Below are 21,942 nucleotides of genomic sequence, written 5' to 3' on the forward strand. Positions count from 1 at the left end.
GTGCTGAGTCTATGGGTGGCAGTGCTGAGTCTATGGGTGGCAGTGCTGAGTCTGTGGGTGACAGTGCTGAGTCTATGAGAGGCAGTGCTGAGTCTATGGCTGGCAGTGCTGAGTCTGTGGGTGACAGTGCTGAGTCTGTGGGTGACAGTGCTGAGTCTGTGCGTAGCAGTGCTGAGTCTATGGCTGGCAGTGGTGAATCTGTGGGTGACAGTGCTCATTCTATGAGTGACAGTGCTGAGTCTACGGGTGGCAGTGCTGAGTCTATGGGTGGAAGTGCTGAGTCTGTGGCTGGCAATGCTGAGTCTATGGATGACAGTGCTGAGTCTATGGGTGGCAGTGCTGAGTCTGTGTGTGACAGTGCTGAGTCTACGAGAGGCAGTGCTGAGTCTATGGCTGGCAGTGCTGAGTCTGTGGGTGACAGTGCTGAGTCTGTGGGTGGCAGTGCTGAGTCTATAGCTGGCAGTGCTGAATCTGTGGGTGACAGTGCTCAGTCTATGGGTGCATGTGCTGAGTCTAAGGGTGACAGTGCTGAGTATGTGGGTGACAGCGCTGAGTCTGTGGGTGACAGTGCTGAGTCTATGGGTGACAGTGCTGAGTATGTGGGTGACAATGCTGAGTCTATGGCTGGCAGTGATGAGTCTATGGGTGGCAGTGCTGAGTCTATGGGTGACAGTGCTGAGTCTATGGGTGGCAGTGCTGTGTCTGTGGGTGGCAGTGCTGAGTCTATGGATGACAGTGCTGAGTCTATGGGTGACAGTGCTGAGTCTATGGGTGACAGTGCTGAGTATGTGGGTGACAGCGCTGAGTCTGTGGGTGACAGTGCTGAGTCTATGGGTGGCAGTGCTGAGTCTACGGGTGGCAGGGCTGAGTCTATGGGTGGAAGTGCTGAGTCTGTGGGTGGCAGTGCTGAGTCTATGGATGATAGTGCTGAGTATGTGGGTGACAGTGCTGAGTCTATGGGTGGCAGTGCTGAATCTATGGGTGGCAGTGCTGGGTCTATGGGTGGCACTGCTGAGTATATCGGTGACAGTGCTGAGTCTATGGGTGGCAGTGCTGAGTCTGTGGGTGACAGTGCTGAGTCTATGGGTGACAGTGCTGGGTGTTTGGGTGACAGTCCTGAGTCTATGGCTGGCAATGCTGAGTCTGTGGGTGATAGTGCTGAGTATGTGGGTGACAGTGCTGAGTCTATGGGTGGCAGTGCTGAGTCTATGGGTGGCAGTGCTGAGTCTGTGTGTGACAGTGCTGAGTCTACGAGAGGCAGTGCTGAGTCTATGGCTGGCAGTGCTGAGTATGTGGGTGACAGTGCTGAGTCTGTGGGTAGCAGTGCTGAGTCTATGTCTGGCAGTGCTAAATCTGTGGGTGACAGTGCTCAGTCTATGGGTGGCAGTGCTGGGTCTATGGGTGGCACTGCTGAGTATATCGGTGACAGTGCTGAGTCTATGGGTGGCAGTACTGAGTCTGTGGGTGACAGTGCTGAGTCTATGGGTGACAGTGCTGGGTGTTTGGGTGACAGTCCTGAGTCTATGGCTGGCAATGCTGAGTCTGTGGGTGACAGTGCTGAGTCTGTGGGTGGCAGTGCTGAGTCTATGAGAGGCAGTGCTGAGTCTATGGCTGGCAGTGCTGAGTCTGTGGGTGACAGTGCTGAGTCTGTGGGTGGCAATGCTGAGTCCATGGTTGGCAGTGCTGAGTCTATGGGTGAGAGTGCTGGGTGTTTGGGTGACAGTCCTGAGTCTATGGCTGGCAGTGCTGAGTCTGTGGGTGACAGTGCTGAGTCTGTGGGTGGCAGTGCTGAGTCTATGGATGACAGTGCTGAGTCTATGGGTGACAGTGCTGGGTGTTTGGGTGTCAGTCCTGAGTATGTGGGTGACAGCGCTGAGTCTGTGGGTGAAAGTGCTGAGTCTCTGGGTGGCAGTGTTGAGTCTATGAATGATAGTGCTGAGTATGTGGGTGACAGTGCTGAGTCTATGGGTGGCAGTGCTGAGTCTATGGGTGGCAGTGCTGAGTCTATGGGTGGCAGTGCTGAGTCTGTGGGTGACAGTGCTGAGTCTATGAGAGGCAGTGCTGAGTCTATGGCTGGCAGTGCTGAGTCTGTGGGTGACAGTGCTGAGTCTGTGGGTGACAGTGCTGAGTCTGTGGGTAGCAGTGCTGAGTCTGTGGGTAGCAGTGCTGAGTCTATGGCTGGCAGTGGTGAATCTGTGGGTGACAGTGCTCAGTCTATGAGTGACAGTGCTGAGTCTATGGGTGGAAGTGCTGAGTCTGTGGCTGGCAGTGCTGAGTCTATGGATGACAGTGCTGAGTCTATGGGTGGCAGTGCTGAGTCTGTGTGTGACAGTGCTGAGTCTACGAGAGGCAGTGCTGAGTCTATGGCTGGCAGTGCTGAGTCTGTGGGTGACAGTGCTGAGTCTGTGGGTGGCAGTGCTGAGTCTATGGCTGGCAGTGCTGAATCTGTGGGTGACAGTGCTCAGTCTATGGGTGCATGTGCTGAGTCTATGGGTGGCAGTGCTGAGTCTGTGGGTGACAGTGCTGAGTCTATGGGTGGCAGTGCTGAGTCTGTGGGTGACAGTGCTGAGTCTATGGGTGACAGTGCTGGGTGTTTGGGTGACAGTCCTGAGTCTATGGCTGGCAATGCTGAGTCTGTGGGTGACAGTGCTGAGTCTATGGATGACAGTGCTGAGTCTATGGGTGACAGTGCTGGGTGTTTGGGTGACAGTCCTGAGTTAATGGGTGAAAGTGCTGAGTCTGTGGGTGGCAGTGCTGAGTCTATGAATGATAGTGCTGAGTATGTGGGTGACAGTGCTGAGTCTATGGCTGGCAGTGCTGAGTATGTGTGTGACAGTGCTGAGTCTACGAGAGGCAGTGCTGAGTCTATGGCTGGCAGTGCTGAGTATGTGGGTGACAGTGCTGAGTCTGTGGGTAGCAGTGCTGAGTCTATGGCTGGCAGTGCTAAATCTGTGGGTGACAGTGCTCAGTCTATGGGTGGCAGTGCTGGGTCTATGGGTGGCACTGCTGAGTATATCGGTGACAGTGCTGAGTCTATGGGTGGCAGTACTGAGTCTGTGGGTGACAGTGCTGAGTCTATGGGTGACAGTGCTGGGTGTTTGGGTGACAGTCCTGAGTCTATGGCTGGCAATGCTGAGTCTGTGGGTGACAGTGCTGAGTCTGTGGGTGGCAGTGCTGAGTCTATGAGAGGCAGTGCTGAGTCTATGGCTGGCAGTGCTGAGTCTGTGGGTGACAGTGCTGAGTCTGTGGGTGGCAATGCTGAGTCCATGGTTGGCAGTGCTGAGTCTATGGGTGAGAGTGCTGGGTGTTTGGGTGACAGTCCTGAGTCTATGGCTGGCAGTGCTGAGTCTGTGGGTGACAGTGCTGAGTCTGTGGGTGGCAGTGCTGAGTCTATGGATGACAGTGCTGAGTCTATGGGTGACAGTGCTGGGTGTTTGGGTGTCAGTCCTGAGTATGTGGGTGACAGCGCTGAGTCTGTGGGTGAAAGTGCTGAGTCTCTGGGTGGCAGTGTTGAGTCTATGAATGATAGTGCTGAGTATGTGGGTGACAGTGCTGAGTCTATGGGTGGCAGTGCTGAGTCTATGGGTGGCAGTGCTGAGTCTATGGGTGGCAGTGCTGAGTCTGTGGGTGACAGTGCTGAGTCTATGAGAGGCAGTGCTGAGTCTATGGCTGGCAGTGCTGAGTCTGTGGGTGACAGTGCTGAGTCTGTGGGTAGCAGTGCTGAGTATGTGGGTGACAGTGCTGAGTCTATGGCTGGCAGTGCTGAGTATGTGTGTGACAGTGCTGAGTCTACGAGAGGCAGTGCTGAGTCTATGGCTGGCAGTGCTGAGTATGTGGGTGACAGTGCTGAGTCTGTGGGTAGCAGTGCTGAGTCTATGGCTGGCAGTGCTAAATCTGTGGGTGACAGTGCTCAGTCTATGGGTGGCAGTGCTGGGTCTATGGGTGGCACTGCTGAGTATATCGGTGACAGTGCTGAGTCTATGGGTGGCAGTACTGAGTCTGTGGGTGACAGTGCTGAGTCTATGGGTGACAGTGCTGGGTGTTTGGGTGACAGTCCTGAGTCTATGGCTGGCAATGCTGAGTCTGTGGGTGACAGTGCTGAGTCTGTGGGTGGCAGTGCTGAGTCTATGAGAGGCAGTGCTGAGTCTATGGCTGGCAGTGCTGAGTCTGTGGGTGACAGTGCTGAGTCTGTGGGTGGCAATGCTGAGTCCATGGTTGGCAGTGCTGAGTCTATGGGTGAGAGTGCTGGGTGTTTGGGTGACAGTCCTGAGTCTATGGCTGGCAGTGCTGAGTCTGTGGGTGACAGTGCTGAGTCTGTGGGTGGCAGTGCTGAGTCTATGGATGACAGTGCTGAGTCTATGGGTGACAGTGCTGGGTGTTTGGGTGTCAGTCCTGAGTATGTGGGTGACAGCGCTGAGTCTGTGGGTGAAAGTGCTGAGTCTCTGGGTGGCAGTGTTGAGTCTATGAATGATAGTGCTGAGTATGTGGGTGACAGTGCTGAGTCTATGGGTGGCAGTGCTGAGTCTATGGGTGGCAGTGCTGAGTCTATGGGTGGCAGTGCTGAGTCTGTGGGTGACAGTGCTGAGTCTATGAGAGGCAGTGCTGAGTCTATGGCTGGCAGTGCTGAGTCTGTGGGTGACAGTGCTGAGTCTGTGGGTGACAGTGCTGAGTCTGTGGGTAGCAGTGCTGAGTCTGTGGGTAGCAGTGCTGAGTCTATGGCTGGCAGTGGTGAATCTGTGGGTGACAGTGCTCAGTCTATGAGTGACAGTGCTGAGTCTATGGGTGGAAGTGCTGAGTCTGTGGCTGGCAGTGCTGAGTCTATGGATGACAGTGCTGAGTCTATGGGTGGCAGTGCTGAGTCTGTGTGTGACAGTGCTGAGTCTACGAGAGGCAGTGCTGAGTCTATGGCTGGCAGTGCTGAGTCTGTGGGTGACAGTGCTGAGTCTGTGGGTGGCAGTGCTGAGTCTATGGCTGGCAGTGCTGAATCTGTGGGTGACAGTGCTCAGTCTATGGGTGCATGTGCTGAGTCTATGGGTGGCAGTGCTGAGTCTGTGGGTGACAGTGCTGAGTCTATGGGTGGCAGTGCTGAGTCTGTGGGTGACAGTGCTGAGTCTATGGGTGACAGTGCTGGGTGTTTGGGTGACAGTCCTGAGTCTATGGCTGGCAATGCTGAGTCTGTGGGTGACAGTGCTGAGTCTATGGATGACAGTGCTGAGTCTATGGGTGACAGTGCTGGGTGTTTGGGTGACAGTCCTGAGTTAATGGGTGAAAGTGCTGAGTCTGTGGGTGGCAGTGCTGAGTCTATGAATGATAGTGCTGAGTATGTGGGTGACAGTGCTGAGTCTATGGCTGGCAGTGCTGAGTATGTGGGTGACAGTGCTGAGTCTGTGGGTAGCAGTGCTGAGTCTATGGCTGGCAGTGCTGAATCTGTGGGTGACAATGCTCAGTCTATGGGTGACAGTGCTGAGTCTATGGGTGCCAGTGCTGAGTCTATGGGTGGCAGTGCTGAGTCTGTCGGTGGCAGTGCTGAGTCTTTGGGTGACAGTGCTGAGTCTATGGGTGACAGTGTTGAGTATGTGGGTGACAATGCTGAGTCTATGGGTGGCAGTGCTGAGTCTATGGGTGGCAGTGCTGAGTCTATGGGTGACAGTGCTGAGTCTATGGGTGGCAGTGCTGAGTCTATGGGTGGCAGTGCTGAGTCTATGGGTGACAGTGCTGAGTCTATGGGTGACAGTGCTGAGTCTGTGCGTGACAGTGCTGAGTCTATGGGCGACAGTGTTGAGCCTATATGTGGCAATGCTGATTGTGTGGGTGACAGTGCTGAGTCTATGGGTGACAGTGCTGATTCTATGAGTGAAAGTGCTGAGTCTGTAGGTGACAGTGCTGAGTCTATGGGTGACAATGCTGAGTCTATGGGTGACAGTGCTGTGTCTATGGGTGATAGTGCTGAGTCTATGGGTGACAGTGCTGAGTCTATGGGTGACACTGCTGAGTCTATGGGTGACAGTGCTGAGTCTAAGAGTGGCAGTGATGAGTCTATGGGTGACAGTGCTGGTTCTATGGGTGAAAGTGCTGAGTCTGTGGGTGGCAGTGCTGAGTCTATGGATGACAGTGCTGAGTCTATGGGTGACAGTGCTGGGTGTTTGGGTGACAGTCCTGAGTCAATGGGTGACAGTGCTGAGTCTATGGGTGAAAGTGCTGAGTCTGTAGGTGACAGTGCTGAGTCTATGGGTGACAGTGCTGAGTCTATGGGTGACAATGCTGAGTCTATGGGTGACAGTGCTGAGTCTATGGGCGACAGTGCTGAGTCTATGGGTGACACTGCTGAGTCTATGGGTGACAGTGCTGAGTCTAAGAGTGGCAGTGATGAGTCTATAGGTGGCAGTGCTGAGTCTATGGGTGACAGTGCTGAGTCTATGGGTGGCAGAGCTGAGTATGTAGGTGACAGCGCTGAGTCTGTGGGTGACAGTGCTGAGTCTATGGGTGGCAGTGCTGAGTCTGTGCGGGACAGTGCTGAGTCTATGGCTGGCAGTGCTGAGTCTGTGGGTGACAGTGCTGAGTCTGTGGGTGGCAGTGCTGAGTCTATGGTTGGCAGTGCTGAGTCTATGGGTGACAGTGCTGAGTCTGTGGGTGACAGTGCTGAGTCTGTGGGTGGCAGTGCTGAGTCTGTGGGTGGCAGTGCTGAGTCTATGGATGACAGTGCTGAGTCTATGGGTGACAGTGCTGGGTGTTTGGGTGACAGTCCTGAGTCAATGGGTGACAGTGCTGAGTCTATGGGTGACACTGTTGAGTCTATGGGTGACAGTGCTGAGTCTAAGAGTGGCAGTGATGAGTCTATGGGTGACACTGCTGAGTCTATGCGTGGCAGTGCTGAGTCTATGGGTGACAGTGCTGAGTCTATGGGTGGCAGTGCTGAGTCTATGGGTGACAGTACTGAGTCTATGGGTGACAGTGCTGAGTCTATGGGTGACAGTGCTGATTCTATGGGTGAAAGTGCTGAATCTGTAGGTGACAGTGCTGAGTCTATGGGTGACAGTGCTGAGTCTAAGAGTGGCAGTGATGAGTCTATGGGTGACAGTGCTGGGTGTTTGGGTGACAGTCCTGAGTCTATGGCTGGCAATGCTGAGTCTGTGGGTGACAGTGCTGAGTCTATGGATGACAGTGCTGAGTCTATGGGTGACAGTGCTGGGTGTTTGGGTGACAGTCCTGAGTTAATGGGTGAAAGTGCTGAGTCTGTGGGTGGCAGTGCTGAGTCTATGAATGATAGTGCTGAGTATGTGGGTGACAGTGCTGAGTCTATGGCTGGCAGTGCTGAGTATGTGTGTGACAGTGCTGAGTCTACGAGAGGCAGTGCTGAGTCTATGGCTGGCAGTGCTGAGTATGTGGGTGACAGTGCTGAGTCTGTGGGTAGCAGTGCTGAGTCTATGGCTGGCAGTGCTAAATCTGTGGGTGACAGTGCTCAGTCTATGGGTGGCAGTGCTGGGTCTATGGGTGGCACTGCTGAGTATATCGGTGACAGTGCTGAGTCTATGGGTGGCAGTACTGAGTCTGTGGGTGACAGTGCTGAGTCTATGGGTGACAGTGCTGGGTGTTTGGGTGACAGTCCTGAGTCTATGGCTGGCAATGCTGAGTCTGTGGGTGACAGTGCTGAGTCTGTGGGTGGCAGTGCTGAGTCTATGAGAGGCAGTGCTGAGTCTATGGCTGGCAGTGCTGAGTCTGTGGGTGACAGTGCTGAGTCTGTGGGTGGCAATGCTGAGTCCATGGTTGGCAGTGCTGAGTCTATGGGTGAGAGTGCTGGGTGTTTGGGTGACAGTCCTGAGTCTATGGCTGGCAGTGCTGAGTCTGTGGGTGACAGTGCTGAGTCTGTGGGTGGCAGTGCTGAGTCTATGGATGACAGTGCTGAGTCTATGGGTGACAGTGCTGGGTGTTTGGGTGTCAGTCCTGAGTATGTGGGTGACAGCGCTGAGTCTGTGGGTGAAAGTGCTGAGTCTCTGGGTGGCAGTGTTGAGTCTATGAATGATAGTGCTGAGTATGTGGGTGACAGTGCTGAGTCTATGGGTGGCAGTGCTGAGTCTATGGGTGGCAGTGCTGAGTCTATGGGTGGCAGTGCTGAGTCTGTGGGTGACAGTGCTGAGTCTATGAGAGGCAGTGCTGAGTCTATGGCTGGCAGTGCTGAGTCTGTGGGTGACAGTGCTGAGTCTGTGGGTAGCAGTGCTGAGTATGTGGGTGACAGTGCTGAGTCTACGAGAGGCAGTGCTGAGTCTATGGCTGGCAGTGCTGAGTATGTGGGTGACAGTGCTGAGTCTGTGGGTAGCAGTGCTGAGTCTATGGCTGGCAGTGCTAAATCTGTGGGTGACAGTGCTCAGTCTATGGGTGGCAGTGCTGGGTCTATGGGTGGCACTGCTGAGTATATCGGTGACAGTGCTGAGTCTATGGGTGGCAGTACTGAGTCTGTGGGTGACAGTGCTGAGTCTATGGGTGACAGTGCTGGGTGTTTGGGTGACAGTCCTGAGTCTATGGCTGGCAATGCTGAGTCTGTGGGTGACAGTGCTGAGTCTGTGGGTGGCAGTGCTGAGTCTATGAGAGGCAGTGCTGAGTCTATGGCTGGCAGTGCTGAGTCTGTGGGTGACAGTGCTGAGTCTGTGGGTGGCAATGCTGAGTCCATGGTTGGCAGTGCTGAGTCTATGGGTGAGAGTGCTGGGTGTTTGGGTGACAGTCCTGAGTCTATGGCTGGCAGTGCTGAGTCTGTGGGTGACAGTGCTGAGTCTGTGGGTGGCAGTGCTGAGTCTATGGATGACAGTGCTGAGTCTATGGGTGACAGTGCTGGGTGTTTGGGTGTCAGTCCTGAGTATGTGGGTGACAGCGCTGAGTCTGTGGGTGAAAGTGCTGAGTCTCTGGGTGGCAGTGTTGAGTCTATGAATGATAGTGCTGAGTATGTGGGTGACAGTGCTGAGTCTATGGGTGGCAGTGCTGAGTCTATGGGTGGCAGTGCTGAGTCTATGGGTGGCAGTGCTGAGTCTGTGGGTGACAGTGCTGAGTCTATGAGAGGCAGTGCTGAGTCTATGGCTGGCAGTGCTGAGTCTGTGGGTGACAGTGCTGAGTCTGTGGGTGACAGTGCTGAGTCTGTGGGTAGCAGTGCTGAGTCTGTGGGTAGCAGTGCTGAGTCTATGGCTGGCAGTGGTGAATCTGTGGGTGACAGTGCTCAGTCTATGAGTGACAGTGCTGAGTCTATGGGTGGAAGTGCTGAGTCTGTGGCTGGCAGTGCTGAGTCTATGGATGACAGTGCTGAGTCTATGGGTGGCAGTGCTGAGTCTGTGTGTGACAGTGCTGAGTCTACGAGAGGCAGTGCTGAGTCTATGGCTGGCAGTGCTGAGTCTGTGGGTGACAGTGCTGAGTCTGTGGGTGGCAGTGCTGAGTCTATGGCTGGCAGTGCTGAATCTGTGGGTGACAGTGCTCAGTCTATGGGTGCATGTGCTGAGTCTATGGGTGGCAGTGCTGAGTCTGTGGGTGACAGTGCTGAGTCTATGGGTGGCAGTGCTGAGTCTGTGGGTGACAGTGCTGAGTCTATGGGTGACAGTGCTGGGTGTTTGGGTGACAGTCCTGAGTCTATGGCTGGCAATGCTGAGTCTGTGGGTGACAGTGCTGAGTCTATGGATGACAGTGCTGAGTCTATGGGTGACAGTGCTGGGTGTTTGGGTGACAGTCCTGAGTTAATGGGTGAAAGTGCTGAGTCTGTGGGTGGCAGTGCTGAGTCTATGAATGATAGTGCTGAGTATGTGGGTGACAGTGCTGAGTCTATGGCTGGCAGTGCTGAGTATGTGGGTGACAGTGCTGAGTCTGTGGGTAGCAGTGCTGAGTCTATGGCTGGCAGTGCTGAATCTGTGGGTGACAATGCTCAGTCTATGGGTGACAGTGCTGAGTCTATGGGTGCCAGTGCTGAGTCTATGGGTGGCAGTGCTGAGTCTGTCGGTGGCAGTGCTGAGTCTTTGGGTGACAGTGCTGAGTCTATGGGTGACAGTGTTGAGTATGTGGGTGACAATGCTGAGTCTATGGGTGGCAGTGCTGAGTCTATGGGTGGCAGTGCTGAGTCTATGGGTGACAGTGCTGAGTCTATGGGTGGCAGTGCTGAGTCTATGGGTGGCAGTGCTGAGTCTATGGGTGACAGTGCTGAGTCTATGGGTGACAGTGCTGAGTCTGTGCGTGACAGTGCTGAGTCTATGGGCGACAGTGTTGAGCCTATATGTGGCAATGCTGATTGTGTGGGTGACAGTGCTGAGTCTATGGGTGACAGTGCTGATTCTATGAGTGAAAGTGCTGAGTCTGTAGGTGACAGTGCTGAGTCTATGGGTGACAATGCTGAGTCTATGGGTGACAGTGCTGTGTCTATGGGTGATAGTGCTGAGTCTATGGGTGACAGTGCTGAGTCTATGGGTGACACTGCTGAGTCTATGGGTGACAGTGCTGAGTCTAAGAGTGGCAGTGATGAGTCTATGGGTGACAGTGCTGGTTCTATGGGTGAAAGTGCTGAGTCTGTGGGTGGCAGTGCTGAGTCTATGGATGACAGTGCTGAGTCTATGGGTGACAGTGCTGGGTGTTTGGGTGACAGTCCTGAGTCAATGGGTGACAGTGCTGAGTCTATGGGTGAAAGTGCTGAGTCTGTAGGTGACAGTGCTGAGTCTATGGGTGACAGTGCTGAGTCTATGGGTGACAATGCTGAGTCTATGGGTGACAGTGCTGAGTCTATGGGCGACAGTGCTGAGTCTATGGGTGACACTGCTGAGTCTATGGGTGACAGTGCTGAGTCTAAGAGTGGCAGTGATGAGTCTATAGGTGGCAGTGCTGAGTCTATGGGTGACAGTGCTGAGTCTATGGGTGGCAGAGCTGAGTATGTAGGTGACAGCGCTGAGTCTGTGGGTGACAGTGCTGAGTCTATGGGTGGCAGTGCTGAGTCTGTGCGGGACAGTGCTGAGTCTATGGCTGGCAGTGCTGAGTCTGTGGGTGACAGTGCTGAGTCTGTGGGTGGCAGTGCTGAGTCTATGGTTGGCAGTGCTGAGTCTATGGGTGACAGTGCTGAGTCTGTGGGTGACAGTGCTGAGTCTGTGGGTGGCAGTGCTGAGTCTGTGGGTGGCAGTGCTGAGTCTATGGATGACAGTGCTGAGTCTATGGGTGACAGTGCTGGGTGTTTGGGTGACAGTCCTGAGTCAATGGGTGACAGTGCTGAGTCTATGGGTGACACTGTTGAGTCTATGGGTGACAGTGCTGAGTCTAAGAGTGGCAGTGATGAGTCTATGGGTGACACTGCTGAGTCTATGCGTGGCAGTGCTGAGTCTATGGGTGACAGTGCTGAGTCTATGGGTGGCAGTGCTGAGTCTATGGGTGACAGTACTGAGTCTATGGGTGACAGTGCTGAGTCTATGGGTGACAGTGCTGATTCTATGGGTGAAAGTGCTGAATCTGTAGGTGACAGTGCTGAGTCTATGGGTGACAGTGCTGAGTCTAAGAGTGGCAGTGATGAGTCTATGGGTGGCAGTGCTGAGTCTATGGGTGACAGTGCTGAGTCTATGGGTGGCAGAGCTGACTATGTAGGTGACAGCGCTGAGTCTGTGGGTGACAGTGCTGAGTCTATGGGTGGCAGTGCTGAGTCTGTGCGTGACAGTGCTGAGTCTATGGCTGGCAGTGTTGAGTCTGTGGGTGACAGTGCTGAGTCTATGGGTGACAGTGCTGAGTCTGTGGGTAGCAGTGCTGAGTCTATGGCTGGCAGTGGTGAATCTGTGGGTGACAGTGCTCAGTCTATGAGTGACAGTGCTGAGTCTACGGGTGGCAGTGCTGAGTCTATGGGTGGAAGTGCTGAGTCTGTGGCTGGCAGTGCTGAGTCTATGGATGACAGTGCTGAGTCTATGGGTGGCAGTGCTGAGTCTGTGTGTGACAGTGCTGAGTCTATGAGAGGCAGTGCTGAGTCTATGGCTGGCAGTGCTGAGTCTGTGGGTGACAGTGCTGAGTCTGTGGGTGGCAGTGCTGAGTCTATGGCTGGCAGTGCTGAATCTGTGGGTGACAGTGCTCAGTCTATGGGTGCATGTGCTGAGTCTATGGGTGGCAGTGCTGAGTCTGTGGGTGGCAGTGCTGAGTCTATGGGTGACAGGGCTGAGTCTATGGGTGACAGTGCTGAGTCTGTGCGTGACAGTGCTGAGTCTATGGGCGACAGTGTTGAGCCTATATGTGGCAATGCTGATTGTGTGGGTGACAGTGCTGAGTCTATGGGTGACAGTGCTGATTCTATGAGTGAAAGTGCTGAGTCTGTAGGTGACAGTGCTGAGTCTATGGGTGACAGTGCTGAGTCTATGGGTGACAATGCTGAGTCTATGGGTGACAGTGCTGAGTCTATGCGTGGCAGTGCTGAGTCTATGGGTGACAGTGCTGAGTCTATGGGTTGCAGTGCTGAGTCTATGGGTGACAGTACTGAGTCTATGGGTGACAGTGCTGAGTCTATGGGTGACAGTGCTGATTCTATGGGTGAAAGTGCTGAGTCTGTAGGTGACAGTGCTGAGTCTATGGGTGACAGTGCTGAGTCTATGGGTGACAATGCTGAGTCTATGGGTGGCAGTGCTGAGTCTGTGCGTGACAGTGCTGAGTCTATGGCTGGCAGTGCTGAGTCTGTGCGTGACAGTGCTGAGTCTATGGCTGGCAGTGCTGAGTCTGTGGGTGACAGTGCTGAGTCTGTGGGTGGCAGTGCTGAGTCTATGGTTGGCAGTGCTGAGTCTATGGGTGACAGTGCTGGGTGTTTGGGTGACAGTCCTGAGTCTATGGCTGGCAATGCTGAGTCTGTGGGTGACAGTGCTGAGTCTGTGGGTGGCAGTGCTGAGTCTATGGATGACAGTGCTGAGTCTGTGGGTGACAGTGCTGAGTCTGTGGGTGGCAGTGTTGAGTCTGTGGGTGGCAGTGCTGAGTCTATGGATGACAGTGCTGAGTCTATGGGTGACAGTGCTGGGTGTTTGGGTGACAGTCCTGAGTCAATGGGTGACAGTGCTGAGTCTATGGGTGACACTGCTGAGTCTATGGGTGACAGTGCTGAGTCTAAGAGTGGCAGTGATGAGTCTATGGGTGACACTGCTGAGTCTATGCGTGGCAGTGCTGAGTCTATGGGTGACAGTGCTGAGTCTATGGGTGGCAGTGCTGAGTCTATGGGTGACAGTACTGAGTCTATGGGTGACAGTGCTGAGTCTATGGGTGACAGTGCTGATTCTATGGGTGAAAGTGCTGAGTCTGTAGGTGACAGTGCTGAGTCTATGGGTGACAGTGCTGAGTCTATGGGTGACAATGCTGAGTCTATGGGTGACAATGCTGAGTCTATGGGTGACAGTGCTGAGTCTATGGGCGACAGTGCTGAGTCTATGGGTGACACTGCTGAGTCTCTGGGTGACAGTGCTGAGTCTAAGAGTGGCAGTGATGAGTCTATGGGTGGCAGTGCTGAGTCTATGGCTGACAGTGCTGAGTCTATGGGTGGCAGAGCTAAGTATGTAGGTGACAGCGCTGAGTCTGTGGGTGACAGTGCTGAGTCTATGGGTGGCAGTGCTGAGTCTGTGCGTGACAGTGCTGAGTCTATGGCTGGCAGTGCTGAGTCTGTGGGTGACAGTGCTGAGTCTGTGGGTGGCAGTGCTGAGTCTATGGTTGGCAGTGCTGAGTCTATGGGTGACAGTGCTGGGTGTTTGGGTGACAGTCCTGAGTCTATGGCTGGCAATGCTGAGTCTGTGGGTGACAGTGCTGAGTCTGTGGCTGGCAGTGCTGAGTCTATGGATGACAGTGCTGAGTCTGTGGGTGACAGTGCTGAGTCTGTGGGTGGCAGTGCTGAGTCTGTGGGTGGCAGTGCTGAGTCTATGGATGACAGTGCTGAGTCTATGGGTGACAGTGCTGGGTGTTTGGGTGACAGTCCTGAGTCAATGGGTGAAAGTGCTGAGTCTGTGGGTGGCAGTGCTGAGTCTATGAATGATAGTGCTGAGTATGTGGGTGACAGTGCTGAGTCTATGGGTGGCAGTGCTGAGTCTATGGGTGACAGTGCTGAGTCTGTGCGTGACAGTGCTGAGTCTATGGGCGACAGTGTTGAGCCTATATGTGGCAATGCTGATTGTGTGGGTGACAGTGCTGAGTCTATGGGTGACAGTGCTGATTCTATGAGTGAAAGTGCTGAGTCTGTAGGTGACAGTGCTGAGTCTATGGGTGACAGTGCTGAGTCTATGGGTGACAATGCTGAGTCTATGGGTGGCAGTGCTGAGTCTGTGTGTGACAGTGCTGAGTCTACGAGAGGCAGTGCTGAGTCTATGGCTGGCAGTGCTGAGTCTGTGGGTGACAGTGCTGAGTCTGTGGGTGGCAGTGCTGAGTCTATGGCTGGCAGTGCTGAATCTGTGGGTGACAGTGCTCAGTCTATGGGTGCATGTGCTGAGTCTATGGGTGGCAGTGCTGAGTCTGTGGGTGGCAGTGCTGAGTCTATGGGTGACAGGGCTGAGTCTATGGGTGACAGTGCTGAGTCTGTGCGTGACAGTGCTGAGTCTATGGGCGACAGTGTTGAGCCTATATGTGGCAATGCTGATTGTGTGGGTGACAGTGCTGAGTCTATGGGTGACAGTGCTGATTCTATGAGTGAAAGTGCTGAGTCTGTAGGTGACAGTGCTGAGTCTATGGGTGACAGTGCTGAGTCTATGGGTGACAATGCTGAGTCTATGGGTGACAGTGCTGAGTCTATGCGTGGCAGTGCTGAGTCTATGGGTGACAGTGCTGAGTCTATGGGTTGCAGTGCTGAGTCTATGGGTGACAGTACTGAGTCTATGGGTGACAGTGCTGAGTCTATGGGTGACAGTGCTGATTCTATGGGTGAAAGTGCTGAGTCTGTAGGTGACAGTGCTGAGTCTATGGGTGACAGTGCTGAGTCTATGGGTGACAATGCTGAGTCTATGGGTGGCAGTGCTGAGTCTGTGCGTGACAGTGCTGAGTCTATGGCTGGCAGTGCTGAGTCTGTGCGTGACAGTGCTGAGTCTATGGCTGGCAGTGCTGAGTCTGTGGGTGACAGTGCTGAGTCTGTGGGTGGCAGTGCTGAGTCTATGGTTGGCAGTGCTGAGTCTATGGGTGACAGTGCTGGGTGTTTGGGTGACAGTCCTGAGTCTATGGCTGGCAATGCTGAGTCTGTGGGTGACAGTGCTGAGTCTGTGGGTGGCAGTGCTGAGTCTATGGATGACAGTGCTGAGTCTGTGGGTGACAGTGCTGAGTCTGTGGGTGGCAGTGTTGAGTCTGTGGGTGGCAGTGCTGAGTCTATGGATGACAGTGCTGAGTCTATGGGTGACAGTGCTGGGTGTTTGGGTGACAGTCCTGAGTCAATGGGTGACAGTGCTGAGTCTATGGGTGACACTGCTGAGTCTATGGGTGACAGTGCTGAGTCTAAGAGTGGCAGTGATGAGTCTATGGGTGACACTGCTGAGTCTATGCGTGGCAGTGCTGAGTCTATGGGTGACAGTGCTGAGTCTATGGGTGGCAGTGCTGAGTCTATGGGTGACAGTACTGAGTCTATGGGTGACAGTGCTGAGTCTATGGGTGACAGTGCTGATTCTATGGGTGAAAGTGCTGAGTCTGTAGGTGACAGTGCTGAGTCTATGGGTGACAGTGCTGAGTCTATGGGTGACAATGCTGAGTCTATGGGTGACAATGCTGAGTCTATGGGTGACAGTGCTGAGTCTATGGGCGACAGTGCTGAGTCTATGGGTGACACTGCTGAGTCTCTGGGTGACAGTGCTGAGTCTAAGAGTGGCAGTGATGAGTCTATGGGTGGCAGTGCTGAGTCTATGGCTGACAGTGCTGAGTCTATGGGTGGCAGAGCTAAGTATGTAGGTGACAGCGCTGAGTCTGTGGGTGACAGTGCTGAGTCTATGGGTGGCAGTGCTGAGTCTGTGCGTGACAGTGCTGAGTCTATGGCTGGCAGTGCTGAGTCTGTGGGTGACAGTGCTGAGTCTGTGGGTGGCAGTGCTGAGTCTATGGTTGGCAGTGCTGAGTCTATGGGTGACAGTGCTGGGTGTTTGGGTGACAGTCCTGAGTCTATGGCTGGCAATGCTGAGTCTGTGGGTGACAGTGCTGAGTCTGTGGCTGGCAGTGCTGAGTCTATGGATGACAGTGCTGAGTCTGTGGGTGACAGTGCTGAGTCTGTGGGTGGCAGTGCTGAGTCTGTGGGTGGCAGTGCTGAGTCTATGGATGACAGTGCTGAGTCTATGGGTGACAGTGCTGGGTGTTTGGGTGACAGTCCTGAGTCAATGGGTGAAAGTGCTGAGTCTGTGGGTGGCAGTGCTGAGTCTATGAATGATAGTGCTGAGTATGTGGGTGACAGTGCTGAGTCTATGGGTGGCAGTGCTGAGTCTATGGGTGACAGTGCTGAGTCTGTGCGTGACAGTGCTGAGTCTATGGGCGACAGTGTTGAGCCTATATGTGGCAATGCTGATTGTGTGGGTGACAGTGCTGAGTCTATGGGTGACAGTGCTGATTCTATGAGTGAAAGTGCTGAGTCTGGAGGTGACAGTGCTGAGTCTATGGGTGACAGTGCTGAGTCTATGGGTGACAATGCTGAGTCTATGGGTGGCAGTGCTGAGTCTGTGTGTGACAGTGCTGAGTCTACGAGAGGCAGTGCTGAGTCTATGGCTGGCAGTGCTGAGTCTGTGGGTGACAGTGCTGAGTCTGTGGGTGGCAGTGCTGAGTCTATGGCTGGCAGTGCTGAATCTGTGGGTGACAGTGCTCAGTCTATGGGTGCATGTGCTGAGTCTATGGGTGGCAGTGCTGAGTCTGTGGGTGGCAGTGCTGAGTCTATGGGTGACAGGGCTGAGTCTATGGGTGACAGTGCTGAGTCTGTGCGTGACAGTGCTGAGTCTATGGGCGACAGTGTTGAGCCTATATGTGGCAATGCTGATTGTGTGGGTGACAGTGCTGAGTCTATGGGTGACAGTGCTGATTCTATGAGTGAAAGTGCTGAGTCTGTAGGTGACAGTGCTGAGTCTATGGGTGACAGTGCTGATTCTATGGGTGACAATGCTGAGTCTATGGGTGACAGTGCTGAGTCTATGCGTGGCAGTGCTGAGTCTATGGGTGACAGTGCTGAGTCTATGGGTTGCAGTGCTGAGTCTATGGGTGACAGTACTGAGTCTATGGGTGACAGTGCTGAGTCTATGGGTGACAGTGCTGATTCTATGGGTGAAAGTGCTGAGTCTGTAGGTGACAGTGCTGAGTCTATGGGTGACAGTGCTGAGTCTATGGGTGACAATGCTGAGTCTATGGGTGGCAGTGCTGGGTGTTTGGGTGACAGTCCTGAGTCTATGGCTGGCAATGCTGAGTCTGTGGGTGACAGTGCTGAGTCTGTGGGTGGCAGTGCTGAGTCTATGGATGACAGTGCTGAGTCTGTGGGTGACAGTGCTGAGTCTGTGGGTGGCAGTGCTGAGTCTGTGGGTGGCAGTGCTGAGTCTATGGATGACAGTGCTGAGTCTATGGGTGACAGTGCTGGGTGTTTGGGTGACAGTCCTGAGTCAATGGGTGACAGTGCTGAGTCTATGGGTGACACTGCTGAGTCTATGGGTGACAGTGCTGAGTCTAAGAGTGGCAGTGATGAGTCTATGGGTGACACTGCTGAGTCTATGCGTGGCAGTGCTGAGTCTATGGGTGACAGTGCTGAGTCTATGGGTGGCAGTGCTGAGTCTATGGGTGACAGTACTGAGTCTATGGGTGACAGTGCTGAGTCTATGGGTGACAGTGCTGATTCTATGGGTGAAAGTGCTGAGTCTGTAGGTGACACTGCTGAGTCTCTGGGTGACAGTGCTGAGTCTAAGAGTGGCAGTGATGAGTCTATGGGTGGCAGTGCTGAGTCTATGGCTGACAGTGCTGAGTCTATGGGTGGCAGAGCTAAGTATGTATGTGACAGCGCTGAGTCTGTGGGTGACAGTGCTGAGTCTATGGGTGGCAGTGCTGAGTCTGTGCGTGACAGTGCTGAGTCTATGGCTGGCAGTGCTGAGTCTGTGGGTGACAGTGCTGAGTCTGTGGGTGGCAGTGCTGAGTCTATGGTTGGCAGTGCTGAGTCTATGGGTGACAGTGCTGGGTGTTTGGGTGACAGTCCTGAGTCTATGGCTGGCAATGCTGAGTCTGTGGGTGACAGTGCTGAGTCTGTGGGTGGCAGTGCTGAGTCTATGGATGACAGTGCTGAGTCTGTGGGTGACAGTGCTGAGTCTGTGGGTGGCAGTGCTGAGTCTGTGGGTGGCAGTGCTGAGTCTATGGATGACAGTGCTGAGTCTATGGGTGACAGTGCTGGGTGTTTGGGTGACAGTCCTGAGTCAATGGGTGAAAGTGCTGAGTCTGTGGGTGGCAGTGCTGAGTCTATGAATGATAGTGCTGAGTATGTGGGTGACAGTGCTGAGTCTATGGGTGGCAGTGCTGAGTCTAGGGGTTGCAGTGCTGAGTCTATGGGTGACAGTACTGAGTCTATGGGTGACAGTGCTGAGTCTATGGGTGACAGTGCTGATTCTATGGGTGAAAGTGCTGAATCTGTAGGTGACAGTGCTGAGTCTATGGGTGACAGTGCTGAGTCTATGGGTGACAATGCTGAGTCTATGGGTGACAGTGCTGAGTCTATGGGTGACACTGCTGAGTCTATGGGTGACAGTGCTGAGTCTAAGAGTGGCAGTGATGAGTCTATGGGTGGCAGTGCTGAGTCTATGGGTGACAGTGCTGAGTCTATGGGTGGCAGAGCTGAGTATGTAGGTGACAGCGCTGAGTCTGTGGGTGACAGTGCTGAGTCTATGGGTGACAGTGCTGAGTCTAGGGGTTGCAGTGCTGAGTCTATGGGTGACAGTACTGAGTCTATGGGTGACAGTGCTGAGTCTATGGGTGACAGTGCTGATTCTATGGGTGAAAGTGCTGAATCTGTAGGTGACAGTGCTGAGTCTATGGGTGACAGTGCTGAGTCTATGGGTGACAATGTTGAGTCTATGGGTGACAGTGCTGAGTCTATGGGTGACACTGCTGAGTCTATGGGTGACAGTGCTGAGTCTAAGAGTGGCAGTGATGAGTCTATGGGTGGCAGTGCTGAGTCTATGGGTGACAGTGCTGAGTCTATGGGTGGCAGAGCTGAGTATGTAGGTGACAGCGCTGAGTCTGTGGGTGACAGTGCTGAGTCTATGGGTGGCAGTGCTGAGTCTGTGCGTGACAGTGCTGAGTCTATGGCTGGCAGTGCTGAGTCTGTGGGTGACAGTGCTGAGTCTGTGGGTGGCAGTGCTGAGTCTATGGTTGGCAGTGCTGAGTCTATGGGTGACAGTGCTGGGTGTTTGGGTGACAGTCCTGAGTCTATGGCTGGCAATGCTGAGTCTGTGGGTGACAGTGCTGAGTCTGTGGGTGGCAGTGCTGAGTCTATGGATGACAGTGCTGAGTCTGTGGGTGACAGTGCTGAGTCTGTGGGTGGCAGTGCTGAGTCTGTGGGTGGCAGTGCTGAGTCTATGGATGACAGTGCTGAGTCTATGGGTGACAGTGCTGGGTGTTTGGGTGACAGTCCTGAGTCAATGGGTGACAGTGCTGAGTCTATGGGTGACACTGCTGAGTCTATGGGTGACAGTGCTGAGTCTAAGAGTGGCAGTGATGAGTCTATGGGTGACACTGCTGAGTCTATGCGTGGCAGTGCTGAGTCTATGGGTGACAGTGCTGAGTCTATGGGTGGCAGTGCTGAGTCTATGGGTGACAGTACTGAGTCTATGGGTGACAGTGCTGAGTCTATGGGTGACAGTGCTGATTCTATGGGTGAAAGTGCTGAGTCTGTAGGTGACAGTGCTGAGTCTATGGGTGACAGTGCTGAGTCTATGGGTGACAATGCTGAGTCTATGGGTGACAATGCTGAGTCTATGGGTGACAGTGCTGAGTCTATGGGCGACAGTGCTGAGTCTATGGGTGACACTGCTGAGTCTCTGGGTGACAGTGCTGAGTCTAAGAGTGGCAGTGATGAGTCTATGGGTGGCAGTGCTGAGTCTATGGCTGACAGTGCTGAGTCTATGGGTGGCAGAGCTAAGTATGTAGGTGACAGCGCTGAGTCTGTGGGTGACAGTGCTGAGTCTATGGGTGGCAGTGCTGAGTCTGTGCGTGACAGTGCTGAGTCTATGGCTGGCAGTGCTGAGTCTGTGGGTGACAGTGCTGAGTCTGTGGGTGGCAGTGCTGAGTCTATGGTTGGCAGTGCTGAGTCTATGGGTGACAGTGCTGGGTGTTTGGGTGACAGTCCTGAGTCTATGGCTGGCAATGCTGAGTCTGTGGGTGACAGTGCTGAGTCTGTGGGTGGCAGTGCTGAGTCTATGGATGACAGTGCTGAGTCTGTGGGTGACAGTGCTGAGTCTGTAGGTGGCAGTGCTGAGTCTGTGGGTGGCAGTGCTGAGTCTATGGATGACAGTGCTGAGTCTATGGGTGACAGTGCTGGGTGTTTGGGTGACAGTCCTGAGTCAATGGGTGAAAGTGCTGAGTCTGTGGGTGGCAGTGCTGAGTCTATGAATGATAGTGCTGAGTATGTGGGTGACAGTGCTGATTCTATGGGTGGCAGTGCTGAGTCTATGGGTGACAGTGCTGAGGCTGTGGGTAGCAGTGCTGAGTCTATGGCTGGCAGTGCTGAATCTGTGGGTGACAGTGCTCAGTCTATGGGTGACAGTGCTGAGTCTATGGGTGCCAGTGCTGAGTCTATGGGTGGCAGTGCTGAGTCTGTGGGTGGCAGAGCTGAGTATGTAGGTGACAGCGCTGAGTCTGTGGGTGACAGTGCTGAGTCTACGGGTGACAGTGCTGAGTCTATGGGTGACAGTGCTGAGTATGTGGGTGACAGCGCTGAGTCTGTGCGTGACAGTGCTGAGTCTATGGGCGACAGTGTTGAGCCTATATGTGGCAATGCTAATTGTGTGGGTGACAGTGCTGAGTCTATGGGTGGCAGTGCTGAGTCTGTGCGTGACAGTGCTGAGTCTATGGCTGGCAGTGCTGAGTCTGTGGGTGACAGTGCTGAGTCTGTGGGTGGCAGTGCTGAGTCTATGGTTGGCAGTGCTGAGTCTATGGGTGACAGTGCTGGGTGTTTGGGTGACAGTCCTGAGTCTATGGCTGGCAATGCTGAGTCTGTGGGTGACAGTGCTGAGTCTGTGGGTGGCAGTGCTGAGTCTATGGATGACAGTGCTGAGTCTGTGGGTGACAGTGCTGAGTCTGTAGGTGGCAGTGCTGAGTCTGTGGGTGGCAGTGCTGAGTCTATGGATGACAGTGCTGAGTCTATGGGTGACAGTGCTGGGTGTTTGGGTGACAGTCCTGAGTCAATGGGTGAAAGTGCTGAGTCTGTGGGTGGCAGTGCTGAGTCTATGAATGATAGTGCTGAGTATGTGGGTGACAGTGCTGAGTCTATGGGTGGCAGTGCTGAGTCTATGGGTGACAGTGCTGAGGCTGTGGGTAGCAGTGCTGAGTCTATGGCTGGCAGTGCTGAGTCTGTGGGTGACAGTGCTGAGTCTGTGGGTGGCAGTGCTGAGTCTATGGTTGGCAGTGCTGAGTCTATGGGTGACAGTGCTGGGTGTTTGGGTGACAGTCCTGAGTCTATGGCTGGCAATGCTGAGTCTGTGGGTGACAGTGCTGAGTCTGTGGGTGGCAGTGCTGAGTCTATGGATGACAGTGCTGAGTCTGTGGGTGACAGTGCTGAGTCTGTAGGTGGCAGTGCTGAGTCTGTGGGTGGCAGTGCTGAGTCTATGGATGACAGTGCTGAGTCTATGGGTGACAGTGCTGGGTGTTTGGGTGACAGTCCTGAGTCAATGGGTGAAAGTGCTGAGTCTGTGGGTGGCAGTGCTGAGTCTATGAATGATAGTGCTGAGTATGTGGGTGACAGTGCTGAGTCTATGGGTGGCAGTGCTGAGTCTATGGGTGACAGTGCTGAGGCTGTGGGTA

This window comes from Petromyzon marinus, chromosome 85, assembly GCF_048934315.1.
Source record: "Petromyzon marinus isolate PM22_M1 ecotype Great Lakes invasive population chromosome 85, UKy_Petmar_22M1.pri1.0, whole genome shotgun sequence".
Lineage (NCBI taxonomy): Eukaryota > Metazoa > Chordata > Hyperoartia > Petromyzontiformes > Petromyzontidae > Petromyzon > Petromyzon marinus.